Raw genomic sequence first — 20,812 nt, 5'->3', positions numbered from 1 at the left:
GATTATGACCCTATCAAGAATGGTCAGAGGCTTGCTTGTTAGGAAGCTCTCCTGCCAGTCCCTCACGTGGGACCCACACAGTCTGTGCGTGGGTCCTGTAGCTGCTGAGCTGCTGGGCAGAAAGCGTGCCCTCTCCTTCAGTAGGCTGTGAGTCCAGCCCTTTGTTTTCATTTCCTTTTCCTTTTTTTCCTCCAGAGAGCAAATGTCAGGATGACAGCACATTTTTCAGGGCTATTGTTTTGCTGGCTTGTTTTGACAAGGATTGGCGCGTTGGATGGCTCCATCCCCAGCAACACTGCTGTGTGTGAAATAATGAGCAGCAGTCATTGCAGAGCTTTCAAACTCCACTCACAAAAGGCAGGGTAATCTGAGGTATCTCAGGCTAAGCAGCCAGCATTGGTAAGGCTTTAAGAAGCATCTAATGATCCCCATTAACTACACAGAGAATAAAGAGTTGCTACAGGGGAGAAGGACTGCTTCTGTCAGTGCTGATCCCATCTATATGCAAGATGAATGTCTAAGGATGGAGGGTCAAATACTCTTCTCCCACCTATTCCATATGCATAGGCAAATGCTAGAAAAAGGAGATGCAGTGACATTAAAATACTGTAGTAAAATATTAGTAAGAGATCTTGGGAAATCAGTTCATTGGGGAATGTGAGTAAATTGCCTTTTAAAGACTTTCTGTGCATCAACAGGCATTGCTGTAGGGGAGATGTTTAATTTATTTACTTGCCGTATTAAATTAGATAATTTACTCAAATTATCAGCCATAAATTGGCCATGGAGGAAATCAACCTGATCTCTATGAATTAGTTTGTCTGTGACCCGTTTTAAGCTACCTGATAAGATTTTGAAGTACAATTAATTAATTAAATGGGACAAACATCACTCTGAATGAAGTTCTAGCTTACTCATCTCAGGAAACACAGCTGTAGGTGTTCATCTCATTGGCCATGCAGTGCTCTGCAATATACTCCTCATCGGAAAGGCTGCTCTCTCAAAAAAAAAATCTATAAAATATTCTATTTGATACCCATTGACCCAGTTGCTTATTTCTATACTGCTGAACTCATTTCCTCTGAGGTAATTGAGGCAATCAGTTTCTCATTATTTAGCTGATCCAGCTTTGGCATTTTAATTTTAGATATTCAATAATTTCTAGTATATCAGCTGTTAACTTTGATGTATACATCTGTTTACAACTATATATTAATAATTTCCTTCCTTATTAATTTTGATGCAGTTTATATATTATCACTAGGAAACACCTTACCATTACTTGTGAAATTGTTCAGTGTTTTGAATTATTTTATAAAGGTTTTTTTATTAATGCATATAAATAACCTGAAATATAAAATAGATGTGCAGACATTTCTACTCAAAATTATGGATGCTAAACCTCAGTTTGGTAGAAACTGAAATAGCTTTTTGCTGATTGCTCTAATTAAAGAATAATCAAATATTTAAACATGTATATTTCAGTAAAAAGAGAATAATAGATATTTGTTCACCTACTTATTATCAGTTACACAAAATTATTTCTAACTACTGACATTTGTATTCAACACCTAGAAGAGTGACAGGTACTTAACAGCAAGGGAATTCATGATATACAGTATTTGCTATATAATTTTAGACATAAATTGATAAGCATGTGTAAGAAGTTGGTGTGAAAGAGAGAATGGAGTGTGAAGAAAAAAACATTCTTACCGCACAGTGTCCTCATTTTTTAAAACAGTTTACTTTTGCCAAAGGGTCTTGTTCTGCATGTTTTTTTCCTATCTATTCAACTGTGGAAACTTTCAGTATGGATTCTCGGAAAATCCCATTGCTGCCCAGAACCATGTCCAGGTGGCCATCAAAGATCTCCAAGAAGGAGACCCCACAGCCTCTCTGGGCACCCTGTGCCCATGCTCTGTCACACACACAGCAGGAACTGCTGCCAGATGTCCAGAGGGAACTTCTGGTGTTCCAGTTTGTGCCCATTGCCTCTTGTCCTGGCAGTGGGCACCACTGGAAAGAGCCTGGTTCTGTCCTGTTTGCACCCTCCCTTCAGGTATTTAAGCACTTTGATCACATTGCTGTCCTTAACTCAAAATCTTTTTAAATTATCTGATATCACTGGCTAGTTTGAATGTGCATTATGGTTATATTCTGATTGCACAGTGGTTAAGAGGCACACACAAACTAATGTTCCTTTACCACTGCCTCCTGAGAAAGAAAACCCCATGCCAACCCTCTTTGTGACTGCAGTGTTTTGGGGGCAGAGCCTTGCCTTCACCTGGTGTGACTCCAGAATGAAGGAAGTTAGGGAGACCTTACAGACTGCCCACATGGCCGACCTTTGCTGCTGAACTGCAAGCATTTATTGACTTGACTTGACTACCTGATGTTCATGGTTTACCCTTCTGAGTGCTAAGATACTGCTTGTGAATTTAATGCAGGGGGTGAGCTTGCTGTTGGAACAAGAAAGATAGCGAAAAATACAGCTGCAACATGAAAAACTAGAAAATCAAGGAGGTAGTGACAGCAGGCCAGGCAGGCATCAAGCCAGCTCAGGGAAAGGTCAGTCCAGTCCATAAAAGAGAGGAAGAAACCTTGGGCCAATGAACTCACATAAATTAACTTTTGGCACTCTGTTTTCTCTTGGGACTTTAGACATGGTAACTTATGCAAAATACAGAGAGAAGATTTGGTTCATAGTCTCCTCGTTAAAAAAAAAAAAAAAAAAAGGAAGAGATAGTGACTGCTGAGGAATTCTTCCCACTGCCTCTGTTCCATGCTTGAAGTCTCCAATTTCATACCAGCAAGCCACACTTTCTTGTCATAGGCTTTAGTTTGATGCCAACCCCCCCAAAAGACAAGCTATATGGACAGCACCTTGAGAAAAAAAAAAGACATTTTCTCAGACAAAATACCAGCCAGGTACACACAAACATCTCTTCATTATCTTCTCCACTGCCTCTCTTCAGATTTAGCAACACCATATGATCCGCAGACCCTTCCTAGAGTCCTGTCGAGGCCTGCCCTTGCAAAATGCCACTAAACTTGCAGCTCGATGATCCAATGTAGTGCAGTTGTTGTCTCTGCTGGTTTCCTGTGTTTTTTGGCTACAAGGATGGAAGTAAATCATGAGTTTCAGGTCTGTGAAATGAGAGTGGTTACTCTCAGTCAGATCTCAGAAACTCTGAAGTATTGGCAATGATTATAGAGACCAAAAAATCTCTCGTTAATATGCACTCTTGTTTTTGTCAGTGAGCAAAAAATACTTCAATTAACGGGCACTTCCAGAGTGCTCCTCTCCTACCTGTTAAAGAACAAGGCAAATTAAAAGTCAAATTGGGCTTCATGGATTGTGTATTAATAAATCAAATCTCACCTAGTACCAGTGAAACAGACATCATTGAGATGGCTTGCTAATGTGTTTCTAATATGAGACAGCTCTTGAAATGCAACATCGTATTTAAAAGTCACCTAAAAGCCATTTAGAGAAAATTTCACTGTGATAAAAATGCTGATGAAGCGTGTATAAATATTTACATGTTTGTTAAGAAGACAAATCTCGGCACTAATTTCAGCACTGTGGTAATACCTAAGAGAGATGGATAGTTTTATGGTTATTCTGAACTTTACAGTAAATGAACATATGGCAAGAGACATTGAGCTTCAGGTCCTCCACTGTCCTTGGAGAGCTATATATATAAACATTAGATCCGTGACCCTACAAACACTCTGCACTGATAGACTATATCACTGGCAAATTATCACCTATGATCCAAGACACAATGTCTTCCCAAATTGCCACTCTCTCTGTGATATGAATTTTTTCAAGAATACTTTGTGTGAGAAGGCAAGAATGACAAATTAGAATGTGCAGATTATTTTAAACTCACCTACATAATGGGATCAGGTATCTTCAGGATGCATGTGTACCCTGAAGACATCTACCTCTGGGTTCCTTGAGTCTTCTTCCTTATCTATCCAACAGAGAAGTACAAGCATGTCCAGGCTGCAACTCATCTCATCCTCACTGAGATGTCAAACATAGGTCAGACAAAACATGTCTGAAAATACATCCACTAATTAGACAGTTGGCATGATCAGCTCAGGTGTAAATTGTAGGTGCTGGAAAATCGAGTGAGGATGAATCTCTGTAGCTGACTTCTCATTTTGCAGAATATGTACGTTGCAACAATTCTTATTGCTCTAGGCACTTTTTATCAGTCCCCAAAGCTATTTGCTTCTGTCTTCTTTTTGGCTGAGGAAAGCATGCATGTAGCTTTTCTGTTCTGTCTGAGTCTGCTTTAACTAAATAAATGTTGTACCATTCCAGTGTTGTTCCTTAATGCATTAAAAGAAGTGACTAACATTTGTCATTTTCCTTAGGAGAGAACCGAACATAGTGTAGAAATTCATTTTGTTGCATTTCCAGATATGTATATCAGCAAAAGCTTGCTTTATAGAGCATAATTCATGCAGAACTGAGGATCATGAAATATGAGATGGTTTAGCATTTCAGTGGAAAACATCTACCAAAATTGCTATGTCATTACACTGCTGAAGGAGAACAAGAAAGATTAGTTCACCTACTTATTGTTTATCGGGTACACAAATGTTGTACTGTTCACTGCTTTTCTGAGCTAGGTATATGTTTCTATATCTTTAGAAGAAATGAAGGGTTGAATCTTATGGAAACATCCTAGTTTCTCAGTTCAGGTGAAATGTGGGCTTGCAGAAAGCTACACAAATAAAATTAGAAGAGGCAATAGGCAACCCTACTGGGAAGTTTGTATCCTTCTGCTACAAAGAAACACCTTTCTGTTACAGTAGACAAATCTGTTTGTAATAAAAGCAGAGGAATCTCAAAGCTATTCAAGTAAGTTTCTGTAGCAGTGAAAGAAAGATTGTATGGCCCAGTCAGTTTTTGTCACATAAAATAAAAATAATAAAAAAGAAAGATATCAATGCATTTTCACCCAGCAAGAAATAATTTTCATTCCTGCTATCTATCATCTTCAGTACCGTGCAATCTACAATCTCTGTGTCTCATATTTTCCAACACCAATTAAGTCAGGACTTCAAAGCTCAAGTCTCCAGCATTTCTTGGCAAGAAGCTTGGGGAGGAAATGAAGAGATCTATCATGAGCCTATACAACTCAGTCCAGTCCCTGCATTATTCTGCACTTAAGCAAGAACTTTGAACTCCAGGCAGCATTATGACACAGTGTTCATCAGTCCTTTTCTCTCAGCAGTGCTTGTTTCACTAACTTGAATCACCTCCACTAACTTGAACCACCTCAAAGTTAAATGACTGGATTACCTTTCCAGTTAATGAAGAGAAATAGCCACCTTCACAGTGTGATTATCTCAGCTGTTTTAAACACCCTGACTGGGGCTTGTCCTCCACCTGCCTGTTCCTTATGGGATCTGTGGCTAAATAAAAGACACAGCCCATGTATATGGCATGGCTCCTCTGCAGACTTTCATGCAGAATAAAGACCCCCCCCCTCAAAAAAAAAAAAAAGACCCCCCCCCCCCAAAAGATACAAATTGAGATTCTTTTTGGTTGAGTAGGGGAAAAAGCACATCCATTTTAAAAATGAGAAGAAAAAAGCATGAGAAATCTTTCATATATAAGAGAGAGAGAGAGAGAGAGAGAGGAAGAAGACTGCTAAAGTGAGGAAAAAGTGGATATCAAGTGGATATTGCTTAATATCCAAGAGAGCAATCTCTGGATCTGCTTCCTTTTAATTTAATGGTAACACTCCTGCCTACTTCATGGAATAGGACAAAGCCAAAGGCAAAGATAACATAGTAAATGAACATATATCCATAGAGAATTAAAGGTCATTTTATTAGGACTGTTTAGAAACATCAGGGCACCTTTAAACCTTAAAATTTATCTTTACTAAATTCATTCATTAACAGCACACTTCTTGATAATGGCTAAATCTTACACAATATTAATCATCTACATTGCATATACCAGCCTGTTAGTCTTTAACACCTATCCTGAATCTGCTGTGAGTATGCAGAACCTTGGAGCTGATGCTGAATAGTCAGCATAGGTACCTATGTTTGCTGATGTTCCTTTGTCACCTAGGCTGAAATGATCAAGCTTGAAAGCTTGTCCATGAGAAAGGTCAGGACTGAAATGAGCTTGCTTTCTACAATTTATCCTGCTTATGTTTTTTTTTTTTTTTTTCCTTATTTATTTATTTATTTGTCTTTCTGCTGTTGTCCCCATTCCTCACTCCAGAAAGTGGTTTTCTCTGCTCCTGATTCTGTTTATCATGGTTTTGACTTTCATAGAATCATAGAGTCATAGTGTCATAGAATGGTTTGGGTTGGAAGGGGCCTTAAAGACCATCCAGCTCCAACCCCCCCCCCCCCCCCCCGCCCCATACCATGGGCAGGGACACCTCCCACCAGACCCGGTTGCCCAGAGCCCCATCCATCCTGGCCTTGAACACTTCCAGGGATGAGGCATTCACAGCTTCTCTGGGCAACCTGTTCCAGTGCCTCACCACTCTTTGAGTAATGAATTTCTTCCTTATATTTAATCTAAATCTACCCTTTTTAGGTTTAAAACCATTAATCCTTGTCCATCCAATCCTTGTAGTTCCATGGGTCTTCCTTTTTTCCCTTTTTAAAAATGGAGGTTATGTTTCCCCTCTTCCAGTCAATGAGAACTGCACTGGACTGCCACAACTTCTCAAATATGATGGATGGTGGCTTAGCACTTAGTGGCTTGGATTTTGCCAGTCATCCATCTTGTGTGTCTGGGAGGATGTCCTGCCAGTTGCAGCCCCTTGGGCTTTTCTTGCCTTTTATCTAGCAGCTTTTTGTCACTTATATTCATCTTACTTACAGCAACACCCATCTTTCATTGTCCTTTTGTTGATCTCATTGCTTGTGTATTTAAGGTAAAATCATTGCGCCTTATGTCTGGCTATGCCATCACCATGTTACAAAAGACGTGCTGTTTCCAGTTATGCTATTTCAGTGCTTACCTTCATACTCAAGGCAAGTTAATATTCACTATACCCAGATGAGTACATTTATAATTTGCAGGGGCAACAGACCTCTGTACTGGCTACCAAGGAGTGTTTGATAGGCATCAGTTACAGCCAGGGGTCCTTATTGTGCTGATAAAAAACTACAAGGATTAAAGGAGAATCAGAGCTGAAGTACAGAGAGATATCTGTCTTATTGCTTAAAACTACTGTCTGAGCATCTGGGTTCAGGGTTAAAAGTCAAGAAAGTTGAAGGAAGGCCTTTGACGTGTTAAGGCCCTCTAAAGAAGAGAGATGTTTCTGAAATATACTGTGGCTGTTGCTCACCCCATCTTAATAAAAACCTGGAGTCCTGACTCATCAGCAAATCAGAACAAATCAGATGCTCTGTAGTGTATAGCGCTCTGTAAAATCCCAAATCTAACCCGAAGTCTGCGTTCTCATTTTGAAGATGCTTTGAAGCTTACTTCTGACATAGCAACTTCTCAGTTAAAGACTGTGGTCAATAGGTAGAAGGACGATTTCCCTAGAGGCTCCAGATCATCTCATGTAAGCCTTATACAACACTGACCTTCTTCCCTTCTTACTCATTTGGTAATACTGCAATATTGCAGCCTGCTCATTAGTTCCTCTTGAAGCGTACCAATGTGCCTGCAACCAGATGAGCACCCTGCACCACAATTATCCTGGAATCCACAGCCTGTCTCCTCCTTTCTTGCTCTGACCCAGGTGTCGCAGGGGTCAAAGAAAATCCACGTAACAAAATGTTAGTTCCCATCCCTGTGGCTGATACATCGAGCTCCAGATCCCATGGGAATGAAAGGCATGCTGTGACAACAAATAAGGATGGACTCTTCGTTTTACACAGTTCATTTAAAGCACTTTGTGAGGAGGGCACTGGGGTGTGGTACTCGTAACTACCTGAGGTGCAGGGAGGCTCAATTAAGATTCTCGTATGCTCTTTAACTACTCACAACTGAGAGTGGTACAAACTGATACAGTCCTTGAGAGTTTTATTTGGCTCAAAGGCAATGCTTATAATGTATCTGAGAATGTAAACTTTGGGCAGTTCTGACCCCTAAATTCTCTAGATTCCAATGAACAGTAGCTACTGGACTCTTTTATTTCACGATGTAGTACTCATTTATCAATGATTATCTTGAACTTTATCCCTTTTAGATTTTATAGAGTTAACAGTTGACGAAATTAGAATTGTACAGTGTAGGCAGTATTGCTGGAACTCGTGTAATGATTAGCTTGATGACGTACCCTTAAAGTGAACAGCAGAAATTTGCTCCAAAATTTATTTCTTTTTGGATGCATCCATGAGAGGAACAAGTAATAAGAGGAAGTATTGAATAATTTTGTGAAATGAAGTTTCAAATTTATGCTTTACTTTCTCTGTGTAATTTCTGAGTGGGCACTGTGAAACCCTTCTCTCTTGAAACTCAAGGATAGGTTTACACTTTCTAATTTAGGGTACTATAACTTGAGGTACGCAGCCTAAGCAAGGAGGCAGAGTGTCCTATCAGTCCTATGGACTCAGTTTAGACACAGACAGTCTACTGTAGAGGGTGATATAAAGCATTTTTTTTTTCAGTGTTTTGAGGTTGCATACAGGATTACAACTGTCACATGGTATTACTCCTGGTCTCCTTGAGCTCTGAAGTGAAACTGGGAGAGCTTCAATGTGGCAATACCTTTATCTCTCCATTATGCATCAGTGTGTTTAGGAAAACCAGGTTTGGATGTACTAATAGTACATTAAATGTTAGTCTTCAGCCTTTGTGTCCTTTATTTGAAATCGAATGTACTTTCGCAAAAGTATTATAAAGTTAACACCTATTTACTACTATAACCTCTTTTTATGTACTAGAATTAATTATTTAAATGGCTGTAGTCCTCTTTCTTATTTAAGGAGGATCTGTGCATTCAGTTCTGGAGAAGAGCGTGGAGGAAGAAGTTTTATGGGAAAGCCAGTGTGTTGCACTGAGTCATATGCAAACATCTTTTGATCACACCAGATATGACGTAAGCAAATTTCAAGGCATGAGTGCCAGAACACTCTTGTATTATCTAGAGATAATAGAAAGATTATGCAAGACCAGGAATCAAAACGAACTACAATACTGGATTTTAGTAGGCTAAGACTGTGCTAATTCATAGACATGAATTTTTGTCCTTTTGGCACAAAGTGGGAATCTGTGTTGATTGATGCATTTGCTTCTTTCCAAACCAGCTTACATATAGTCTAATCAGTGCTCCATGAAAAAATGATGCTTGACTTTCCTCACAGTTAAGAACCATAAAGGGTGCTATGTGCAATTTAAAGATTCTTTCAGAAATGTCTGATGTGTCCATTTGTGACAGCAAGCTGCAGAATGGTGTATGCGTCCCCTGCCCATCGCCATCTACTGCTGGAGCTAGCTCCTCACGCCAAGTTCCCCTAGGCTTCTCCTGTCCTGTCCCACATTGCTGGGCAATGCTGTAGTGCAGAGGTCCCACACAAAGGCCTGGTGGGATTTGACACCTCCAAATGTGACCCAAGAGGCCACAGAGTCCCCAGAAGGCACAGACATATCAGCCTGAGCACAGGCTCTGCACAACCCTGTCCCTGTCCTTGCAGGAGGATAATTACGGTCTTTCTTTCAGATAAAAGGTTTCACTCTATCAACTGCTTGAGTGTTTTTTTTTCTTTTTTTTTCTTTTTTTCCCTATGTTATTCCTCCTTCCTCTCCCTGTCTTAATTTAATAATATTTTTAAAAATTTTTTTTTAGACTTACAGCCAGAAATTTCAGATCTGTTACCTAAATAAATTAATGTTTCTAATTGTTGCTGTTTGAACATCCATCTTGCATTATGTATGGAAATATCTATTTATTTATGTGATCAGCATATTTTTAAAAGTTACTAGTGATTTTCATCACTGTGTGCCACTTAGTGCCAGGAGTTGAATGGTAAATATTTTTAGCAACAGAAGAACAGTGCAATTAGATTTGAATAATTTTAGTGATCAACTAAAACTGTTTTGATCAACATCAACTGTTTTGGTTCTTGTTTTCACTTTTGTAGTTTCATCATGGGTTAGTTTTTAAACTATTAATAGGTGACAAGAGAAGTGAAGAAGATCTAGAGAAGAAAAAGAGTATAAGCCCTCAAAATTCTTATTGTGCAAACTGCTGAATACTGTCTCCAAGACTTGTAGACTTCAAAAAATTCTACTTCATTAAATTAGAAATATGTGCATGAGTCCTCTTGCAGTGGACCCAATATTTTAAAAATAACTGTTAATAGTAAAATTCAAGAGATATGAAAAAGGAATTTGAAGAAAGTAAGACACATTTAATATTAATTCCTAGGAATGATTTTGAATGTCTTAAGCTGGAAATGAAAAATGATCTAATTGTGTAAAAGCTTAGGAGAGTTATTCTAAATGAATGACCAGCAGAAAAGTCTCAAATATTTCCAAGCTTAACAACATTTTTTGGACCACATGGGTAAAAATAGCAGGGGATTCTGTGGAAACTGGTCAGAAACTCAAAGCATACCTCCTATTTTCACCTAAAGAAAAAAGCAAAAATATTTCACTCTTGCTGTAAATAAATGATACAAGCTGCAACTGCTAATTGTTTTAATAAATAAAATAACAGTAGATAAAATGGAGAATGAAATACTTTGAGAATTCTGTTTGTTCTTGGTTCAGGACTGTTGCAGATCTTCCTGAATTAAAGAAGATTTACCTGCAGCATCGTATAGAAATGGATGTTTTCCAATGCATTGAAGAATATGTGTTTGCTGACTCTACATTGCTCTGTGCTTCATAGGAAGTCCCTGGTGTTTTTGTAATAGGTTGGTAACTCATTCAGGAGAATATTTAAAAATATCATTTAGGCTCATTATTTCAAGGGTATAGTGTAAAATTCAAACTGGTTATTAAACAATTCAGTACAATGCACTTGTCTTAAAAATTGTCCTGGAAGTTTCAAAAAAACTGTATACAACATTGTGAGAGTACTGTAGCACATTTCAGGATGATTTATTAGGATCACAAGTTCTAAGGCTTATGGGCAGAAAGATAAAAACTTCAGTACTGACACCTTGAAAGCTTTCTGAGACAGAGACAATTAGCCCTGTAGAAGTTGCAAAAAAAAAAAAAAAAAAAAAAAAAAAAAAGGGTGGATCAGAAAACCAGAACAGGAAAATGCTTTGACAAGAATGCTGCCCAGGCTTCTTTTAGAGGGAGAGAAAATGTGAGCTCTGAAAATAAATATGCTGGCACTTCCCCTAAGAGAAAGTATTTTCCTATACTTTAGGGTTTTATGTTTTAGCTATGTAAAGGGACACCATTGCAAAAAAAAGAAGTGGAAACAGCTGAGCTTGACCAGGAATGACATTGTCTATTTTTTATTTATATTTTTCTTGAGTTCAATAAGAATGCTTTTGGTAAAGGTAATAAGCTGTCCTCCTGGCTGCTGGGAATACAAGATCCAGAAAGCACTAGCACAGCTTTGTGTGGGAAATGTACAGTCAGGAGGAATTTGGTAGAGAAAAAGAAAGGGACATGTAAGAAAATCATAATTTTTCAGTGCTGAAAACAAAACTTTTGGAGTTCTTTACCAGGATATTATTTATTTATTTATTTATTTATGGATTGTTGTGTTCATTTTTGCATTTCTGTCTCAGATGTTGAGATATTTAATTTCCATTAAAAATGTAAGTAAATCCCCAAACACAACAGGTATCATAGCAAAAGGATGATGATATCTTCCATACAAGAAATATCTTGGAATTAGGTCCAGGGGAAAAACAAAACAAAGCAAACAAAAAAAAAAGGGTTAGCTTTGTGAAGTAGTTATAGGACAAATTATGAGGACAAAAAATAGGGGAATGTCCTTAACAGTGGGAGGCTTCTAACATCACCATCCATGCTCTACAGACTTTTAGCAATGTGATGGAAATGATACTATAAAACTGTGAATTATTTCCTGTAAATGATATGTTATCTCAAACCAACAGTTTATACATTTCGTTATAAGTGGTCTGATTTTCAGATATGTTTAACATAGGCACCTTGCAACAAAATCAGTGGTAAGTGCCTAAATTTTGCTCAGAGAATCCAGTGGGTGTTCAACATTAATTGAAAAACAGGTTGCTTTTTCAAGGGTGTTTACATATTGATGTGGATCCTTGACTTCAGATATCCAGGTTTCAAAATTTTGAGCTTAATATAGATTTATAAAGCAAAGCATCCGAGGAAGAATTTATCTTTGTACTCCTTGCTGCTTTTCATTGCTGTTGGTAAGGGAAAGCATTGCCAGCTGTCTCTCTAAGCAGATAAGATTATGATGAGCTGCAGTAGTTTAGTAAATTCTTTCTCACTCATTTTATAACATACAATAAAGTATGTCTAACAATGTTTTACTGTTTTGTTCTCGGGAATATCTTTACATAATTTGTGTGCTAGTTTTATTAGGATTGTTACAGGTCAAGGATCGTCATTAAAATTGGCAGAAGGCAATGGACCAAGTTCTTCTGTTAATTGCATATGTGCAAGCTTATTAAGTATAGTGATGTTGTAAGGATGCGTTTGAGATGAAAATGTCCTTTTTTCTATCTAACAAATGCTTTTTTGGGAGATTAAGACCAAAAGATATTTGTCTTGTATGCAATCAGTTGCAGGTGATTTTGAAAAAGCTCAGAGCCCTTGGTGTTTCTGTTGAGAGGTCCTTGGACATTGACCTACTATAACTTATATTATTTTTCCATATATTGTATAGACTATAATATATACCAAGTGTCTCTTCAAATAAAGAAAAAAGTTGAATTGGATGTATATAATGCAAAAAAAGACTTGTTATTTAAGCAGCCTCAGCTTTGAATGACTGTTCTGAACCTGACAGAGGTCCCATTTCTTGGAATGTGTTCCTTAAGATGTCTCCAGCTCCACACTTAAACAGTCATTTGGGAGTCATATAAGCCTTCAGCCTCCCGTTCTACAGGGTTTGCACTAGTAATGTTGCAGCAGTATCGATTGAACACAGTTGTAGATGATCTTGGGATTTGACTGAGCACAAAGGAGAACAAGACCTATGTTTCTGACAGGGGAGGAATGATGAGACAAAATCCCCTGTATTTGTATGAGACAGCCAGCATTCACAGGGAGTTCCACACAGAGTCCTGACATTTGCTGTGCTATTGAGTTAACTAGGTATAAAATACCTTGAATGTCAATATACGTCTGTTTTAGAGACTGGCAATTCAAGGAGACTGAGGAACTAATAGTGACTCACAGAACTCACAGGCAAAGAAAAGCCTGACTGCACGTCACCATAAGAAATACAGGACAGGGTAGGTGTTAGCTGATAAAGTCTTCACATCTGATCTATCCAATACAGAACCAAACATACAAAAATTTAGGGGATTTTGGGGCTCAGATGTGGATATGTTAATCCCATTGCACACATACACAAATTTTATAAAAATAAGAATTTGTAGTGAACTGCATCCAAAAAAATATTAATTTAAAATAAAATAATGGGTTAACACAAAATAATATGATGACACTATGGCAATGTCTTTTGTCACTACTTCCCTTCCCTGACAGCACTTTCAGCTGTCTCTTGCACAGTTTCTGTTGGTCAGCCTCATTGCAGGGGATAAATCAAAGCTGTGCAGTAGGTATGTATTTCGAATACAACTATTTGCATAAGACCTTCAGTCACCCAGATAATCACAAGTGTGGCAATTCCTTCCATTGGAAATCTCACACCAGTACTGCAGCAGAAGGCAGCCTACTAAAAAACATCTCAAAGACAACACGTAAGATGGAGAGTGAAATTTCCTGAATCTCACCCAGGTGTCACAATAGAAGCACAGAGTCCTGAGTAACCCAAAGGCTGCCAGACTGTGACATATCCTAACTGTGAACGTTTTCCTGAAAGTTAACAAAAGAGAATTGAGGCTCAGGGAAAGAGTTCCATTATGTTATGTGCCAAAAGCCCTCAATTGTCAGTAGGAGAACAAGATTTCCGCAAAAGCATTTCAGGGGACTGCTTCCCTTTGCCTGTGTTACATGGAGTTATCCCATTTGAGATTCAGGACTTTGCATCTGCTTTTACTGAATTACATAAGGTTTCTGACAGTCCATTTCTCCACCTTGTCCAGGTCCCTCTGAACAGCAACATATTAACTGCTTTTCCCAATTTGGTGTTGTGCAACCTTGCAGAGTACACTGCCGTCCTGGTTGATAAACAGATTTTTGAAGGCATTAAACAGATTTTGTCCCCAAGGGATGTCACTTTTAACTGGCTGCCAGCTGGACTTTGCATGACTGATCAAAACTCTCTGAGCGCAGCATTACAGCCAATTTCCCACCCGCTTTATCATTCACTTACTCAGTTTATATCTTAACAATTAGATGATATAGACTGTATCACCACTATGAAGCCTGTGCCAAAGGCCTTGCTAAAATCAAGATATGCAGCATCTCCCGCCACCCTTATCCATAACCTCAGTCACTCATCACAGGAAACAAGCAAGGTGATCAGGCATAATTTGCCCTTAGTAAATTTGCATTGGCTCTTTGCAGTCACCTTATCCTTCACATGCCTATGGCTTCTGAAAGGAATTGGTCCATCAGCTTTGCAGGGGCTGAGGTGAGGCTGACTGGCCTATAGTTTCTGGATCCTCTTTCTTGCCTTTCTTGAATAAAAGCATGTGCCTTTTTGCACTCATTGGGAACTGGATGGCTTGATTGCCACAGCCTCTTGAAAGCATTAGAGAGCTGTCAGCTGGATGCATCCCATCTGCTCCCATTGACTTGTGTATGTCCAAGTGGTATAAATGATCCCTGACTCTTTCTTTCTCTGCCTTTCCGCTGCAACAGACTCTGTTAGGAGACTTGGGGAACTGTGAGTCATGAGGACAAGCTTATAAGTAAAAATTGAGGTGAAAAAGGGTATGAGGACCTCAGGCTTTTCCTTTTCACCTGTCACTGAGATCTCTGCCCCACTGAACAATGATTGGGATCACAACCTCCATAGCATTCATTTTGCTGCTGTTGCTGAGAAACTGTTCTCCCTCCTTCCCTCCGTCCCTCCCTCCCTCCCCTTTTCTTTCTTCTTTCTTTCTTTCTTTCTTTCTTTCTTTCTTTCTCTTTCTTTCTTTCTTTCTTTCTTTCTTTCTTTCTTTCTTTCTTTCTTTCTTTCTTTCTTTCTTTCTTTCTTTTTCTTTCTTTTTCTTTCTCTTTCTTTCTCTTTCTTTCTTTCTTTCTTTCTTTCTTTCTTTCTTTCTTTCTTTCTTTTTCTTTCTTTTTCTTTCTCTTTCTTTCTCTTTCTTTCTTTCTTTCTTTCTTTCTTTCTTTCTTTCTTTCTTTCTTTCTTTTTCTTTCTTTCTTTCTTTCTTTCTTTCTTTCTTTCTTTCTTTCTTTCTTTCTTTCTTTCTTTCTTTCTTTCTTTCTTTCTATTTCTTTCTTTCTCTTTCTCTGTCTTTCTGTCTTTTTCTGTCTTTCTGTCTTTCTTTCTCTTTTTTTTTTCCCTGAATCTTCTATCTAGATTTTCTACATAATGTCCAGATACTGAATCTCTTGTGTTGCATGCACCACCTTGATGTATAACAAGTTGTTTAGTCCTTATAGAATTAAATGCACCGAGGAGAAACACCAGGACAAAACATAACTATGCAGCTGATTTGCTATAGGATACAGTGAAACCCATCTGAGGATGCCTGGGATTCTCTCAGCAGAGAGAGTTCTTTAGATAGCGAGCAATTATCACAACTGTATCTCTACAGCCTGCCTGCCTTAATTCCTAGCTTTAACATAAAAGACGTAAACTGTGAGTAATGGCCATCAGTACAATGAACTAACTGCAACAAAACAAAACAGGTAGTGGGAGTTTGTGCCAGACGTGGCAGTATTTTATAAAGGCGATTATTTTTATGTTACAAGCTGTGCTGGAAACATTCATTACTTCATATAATCATGTAATGTCAACAAGACTAAACTTCTGTAAATATAAGTTTTAACTTCTGTATCAGATGCAAGTATTATTTCTACAAAGTTGTCCTTCAAGTATTAACCTTTTGTTCAGAGTTTATTGGGTAATAAATTCCAAGCATTATATTTACAAAGTTATATTGACGGCCAACATTGTGTTTTGCAGTTTCCGTAGATACATCTGCATCAGCCTTGTAGAAGTGATGTGAGTTTCCATGTTGTGTGGTGCACAATGAGTCATGTTCATATGCCTCAAGGCTGACCCAACCCTTCTGGCATTTTTAACTGCTTGAGCGATACCTTGGGTATCAGATGGGCTCTGTGGGGTTATCAACACTATCATAATCATCTTTATATGATTCAACAGGTCAATGTGTCTGAAATAATGCAAGTATCTGTGTTTCAACCCAGTAAGGTCATGATATCATAGCATCAAATGGAATATATATGTTTCATAAGCACACACGAATTTACAGGTGAAAATAGCTCTACTATCTCCATGACAGTGAATGACCAGGTTTGAAATTAGTGTGGAAATGTAGTTCCTTAATGTTAAATACATTTTTCTTATGTTATCAGACTTTGTTTTTATTTGCAATAATGTCAGGATCCTTCTATTTTTCACCTGGCTCAAGCTTTATTTTCCTTTAAATTGTAGTTTTATGAAATCCTTTTACAGCTCTTACTAGTGATGATGGTTTTCAAATGCCATCAGCTGCTTAATGTTTAACATGCTTTCTGATGTCCTTAACCTTAGAGGTTATCAGATTAGATATTCATTCCCTACAAGGTGGAAAAAGAAAAAGGAAAATTTGTATCGCTAATATTAAGAATATATTCTAAGTTTGCTTTAAGACATTGCCTGTAATTACTTAGGAAATTCAAAAAGTACTATAAGCTATTACTTATATAATATTACTCAACTAAGAATCTTTGCAAAATATTATTTCTTTCAGAAACTGAAACAATGTTCCATAAAAGTACTGCCTTATCTCCTGCATACCTTGAAGACACACGGAAAGCAAAGTTTACTTTCTGTGCAACACTTTAGGAAAAGTAGCTGTACTAAAATATATAGCTACTTATGATATGCTGACTTGGTCCTGCATGACTGAAAATAGAGTGAATGAAGGCTGCAAAGCTTCATGAAAGCAGTGACTGCTTTCCATCTGGAAGCTGTGTAAGGCCTTATGTTTAGGTATATATAAGGCATATATTTACCTATATGTTTAGGTATATCTGATTGTGTAATTAGTTCACCCAAAGATCTGCTTACAGTTTTTTTTTTTTTCTCTTTAATTTCCTTTTGTGAGCATTTTATTGTAAGATACTTTTAAAGAAAGAATTTTTACAGTAAAATGAAACACACCAGTGCTGACTCTGTGTCTTTCTGTCAGGAAGGCAGAATGGTGTATAGTAAACATTTATTCAGGATCTGTGGGAATCTCCCATGAAGACCTTGCCAAGCAATGGGAACAGACGTTTAGGTTCTGCTTTATTTTTAATTTCTTCACAGAAAACTGAAACCATCCAAGTGCATTGTTGACAGAGAGGGATTTCCAGAAGATGCTTGCCTTTGATCTCCTGCCATACGGTGCGATGGAAGTTATCAAGTGTTCTCAGGGCTGCTAGAACAGCAGCCCTCTGAATGCTCTTATCCATCAGAGCTGTGTCCCATATCAGTAGTGGCTGTCACAGTTTTCTCACTGAGTTATCTCCATTTGAAGGAGAGCAGGTGTTATTTCTAGCACTCCTTCATGGCCTGGCATCAGCAGTCTCTCACTGTCACTGCAGGATTGTGGCAGTGCTCCAAGCTGCATGTTTCCCACAAATGCCGGATGGCAGGGATCTAGGGATTAATGAGAGAGCCCACACCTGACTTGCTGAAACAAAGCTGTAGCTCTTGTGCACTTTGTTCCATATACCTATTCTCTTTTAAATCTGAGCCTATTACAGGAGTATTAGAATTCAAATGACCAAGGACATTGGGCCTAGTTTTCAGTTGCTTTGGGTGTACAGTGTAGTTGCAAGAAAATTTCGTTCATAGTTAAACGAAACAATGTTTGCTTTTCAATGCCTCTTCCAAAATATTGACAACAGAGGGTTCTCTGCACGCTTCATGACTCTTGCCACTTGATATGAAGTATCTTCAATATGTGAATTTGACTTATGCAAGGGAACTGTTCTCTGCTTTGACATGTCTTTCATACCTTGGAGATATATAGGGATGCTATGAGACACCAGTTCTGAACAGTTCCTTAGGTTGTGGTAGTCCTATAGTGCAATCACTATAAGAAAAAAAAATGATTAATTGTTATTACGGAAAATATTTTGCCTAAGGCCAGTTATACATCTATATTTCCTGGATGACCATTCTTGAAAAGTGAGCACCAAAAAGGAAAAGTTATCTCTATTTTATCTCTGTTACACAATTAAATAGATCAGAGGAGCATCCTAAAGTTCTTGTTTATCTGTTTTTATAAATCATGTTAAAATATAATTTAGTCTGAAAACAAATATTTAGATAATTTGAAACAATCAGTGTTGGACTCATGAGCCTAAGAAACCCCACAGGTTTTTCTGCTTTTTGGATTTGCCATTTTTGTACTTTCTACCTATGTTCCAAGATGTGGTTTACTGACTTTGTTGGAGCTTCTTAATGAATGTAGCTCATTGATTAAGAGATCTTGAACAGTATAAATAATGCTTACTGTACCTAATTATTTTCATCAATTAAATTTGTTTTTCCTGCAGAGTGGGATTTCAAAAAATGCAAAGTGCATAGTAAAATTTCTTCCATTTCAAGTTAATACAATATAGAAAGATTTTTCCAGTGATTTACAAGGAAATCTATGCTATTGGCTCTCTACCCTGGCTCAAGTAGTGTCCTAACATATCCTAAATTGTAAGATTCTGTATCCAAAGTCAGAAAGAGAATTAGTATGGAAGTGACTTGTAATTACAACACATAATTTAGAGATTCTCAGCAGTGATATACTGTTGCATGTCAAAACTCAGAAAGAGATGAAGAAGCATTATGAGTCACCATTACAGTTTTGAGTTGCAGAAATTAAAAGCACTAAGACTTTTTGGAGTGCTTATTATTAATCTCCTTTTTCTTCAGAGACTTGTCTTCCTCTACTGACTTCATGGAGAATTGAAGGTAATTCTGAAGGAAATGATAATTTCAGCCATTGTGCCAAAAGATGAATGGCAACAGTTTTACCATCGTTTTCTCCTTGAACTATGTCTTAAAAGTACAGAGAAGTAAATTAATAGAATAATAAATAACTTTGAAGACTAAATGTGGGCTGGTATTTGTGTCTGGGAATCTTATTTCCACATACTCATTAATTTCAGGTATATTCCTTTCCGCATTGTTTTACAATGTTAATCTACCACTTCCTTCTCCACTTTAGAAGGTTGTTGCTGGGAATCCCTCTTTCTACTGCCTTTCTCTCCTTATGCGTCACACATGGAGCCCAGGTAGTGAGTGACCTTGACATACTCATCTTCCTGAGATAGTCCTTGTTTGTGGGTGTAGTCCTACATGACTTGCCAGGTTGTCCAAGGAAACATTTGACTAAGCAGTAAATTGAAGCCAGCTCCTAAACTGTTCCTCAAAGCATTTTCTTAATATCTACTTTGCATTAAATATCCAGGCAAACCACATTGCAACATCATCCTTTTTTTTTGCCAAGATGTAACGGCACAGGGACAGTGGTGCCTGCACATAAATCAACTAGATATATCATGTGCTCTTCTTTGAAATGTACATTTCTATTTGAAGAGTTGTGCATTAGATTGAGAGCTACGATGCCCTTATTTGCCCACCTAAACAAATAATTGATATCTCAAGCTTCCTGTAATTGAGCATTGTACTGAATGTAAGGATTATAGGCGATGATATGGGCAACACGATAAAACATGATGAAAGGTAATGAAATCCTGCACTTTGTCTTACTAGATTTACTTGCTTACTTTCTTGTGATGTCTTCAGCAGGACTGGAAGCATATGCTGCCCAGTCTATTATTTGTTGGTTGTGGTATTGCCCAAATATGAGGTGTTTTTCAAGCAGGCAGAAGAATGCTGCTCCAGCCCTAAAACACGCTGCTGATGCTGTATAGTGGGGAAAAAAACATCATTTTGAGATGATGTTTTCATAACTTACTTTGAACAATGTAATGGTTAAATAAAACTGATTAAAAGGTAAGCAAGGAGTGAGGCAGCTCATTTGAAAGTAGCTCCTTTTACAGCAAGAGAGGCCTGCAATAGAGTCATTAATCTGTTATCTAACTTCTAACTACAAAGTTTTTTATTAGGAGAAGTTGAGGAAGTGAAATTTAGATTTCTAATCTGATATATAAAAAAGGAACAGACCATCTTGGTAATGAACAGTTTCCAGGCTGGGGGTACCCAAACATTTTTTTTTTTTCTCCTAGAAAGCACATATCTTTTCAGTCCTTTCATCCATTTCTGTTTTCCTGTATCTCCTTCAGTTAGATCAATGCAGAACAACAACGACAACAAAATTATTTATTTATTTTTCTTTGTATTATCTGAAAAGGATGGCTGTTAGGAGAGAAGAGTGCTTCTTTAGAAATCAGATGGTTGAAGTGCTTTAATTTCAGCTCTCATGATTAAGGATGCACAGTTTAAAATTTGAGACTGGCATCCTAGAAAATCTCAATATACATCAACTGAGGTTCAATTATTTTCTTATTGCTACCCTAGAGAAGAACACCTGGGTTACCAAAATAGCAATTAGTAGAGGAGGTTCATTGTAAATCACAGCA

The sequence above is a fragment of the Anser cygnoides genome, chromosome 1, assembly GCF_040182565.1.
Source record: "Anser cygnoides isolate HZ-2024a breed goose chromosome 1, Taihu_goose_T2T_genome, whole genome shotgun sequence".
Lineage (NCBI taxonomy): Eukaryota > Metazoa > Chordata > Aves > Anseriformes > Anatidae > Anser > Anser cygnoides.
Note: the sequence above shows the minus strand (reverse complement) of the source record.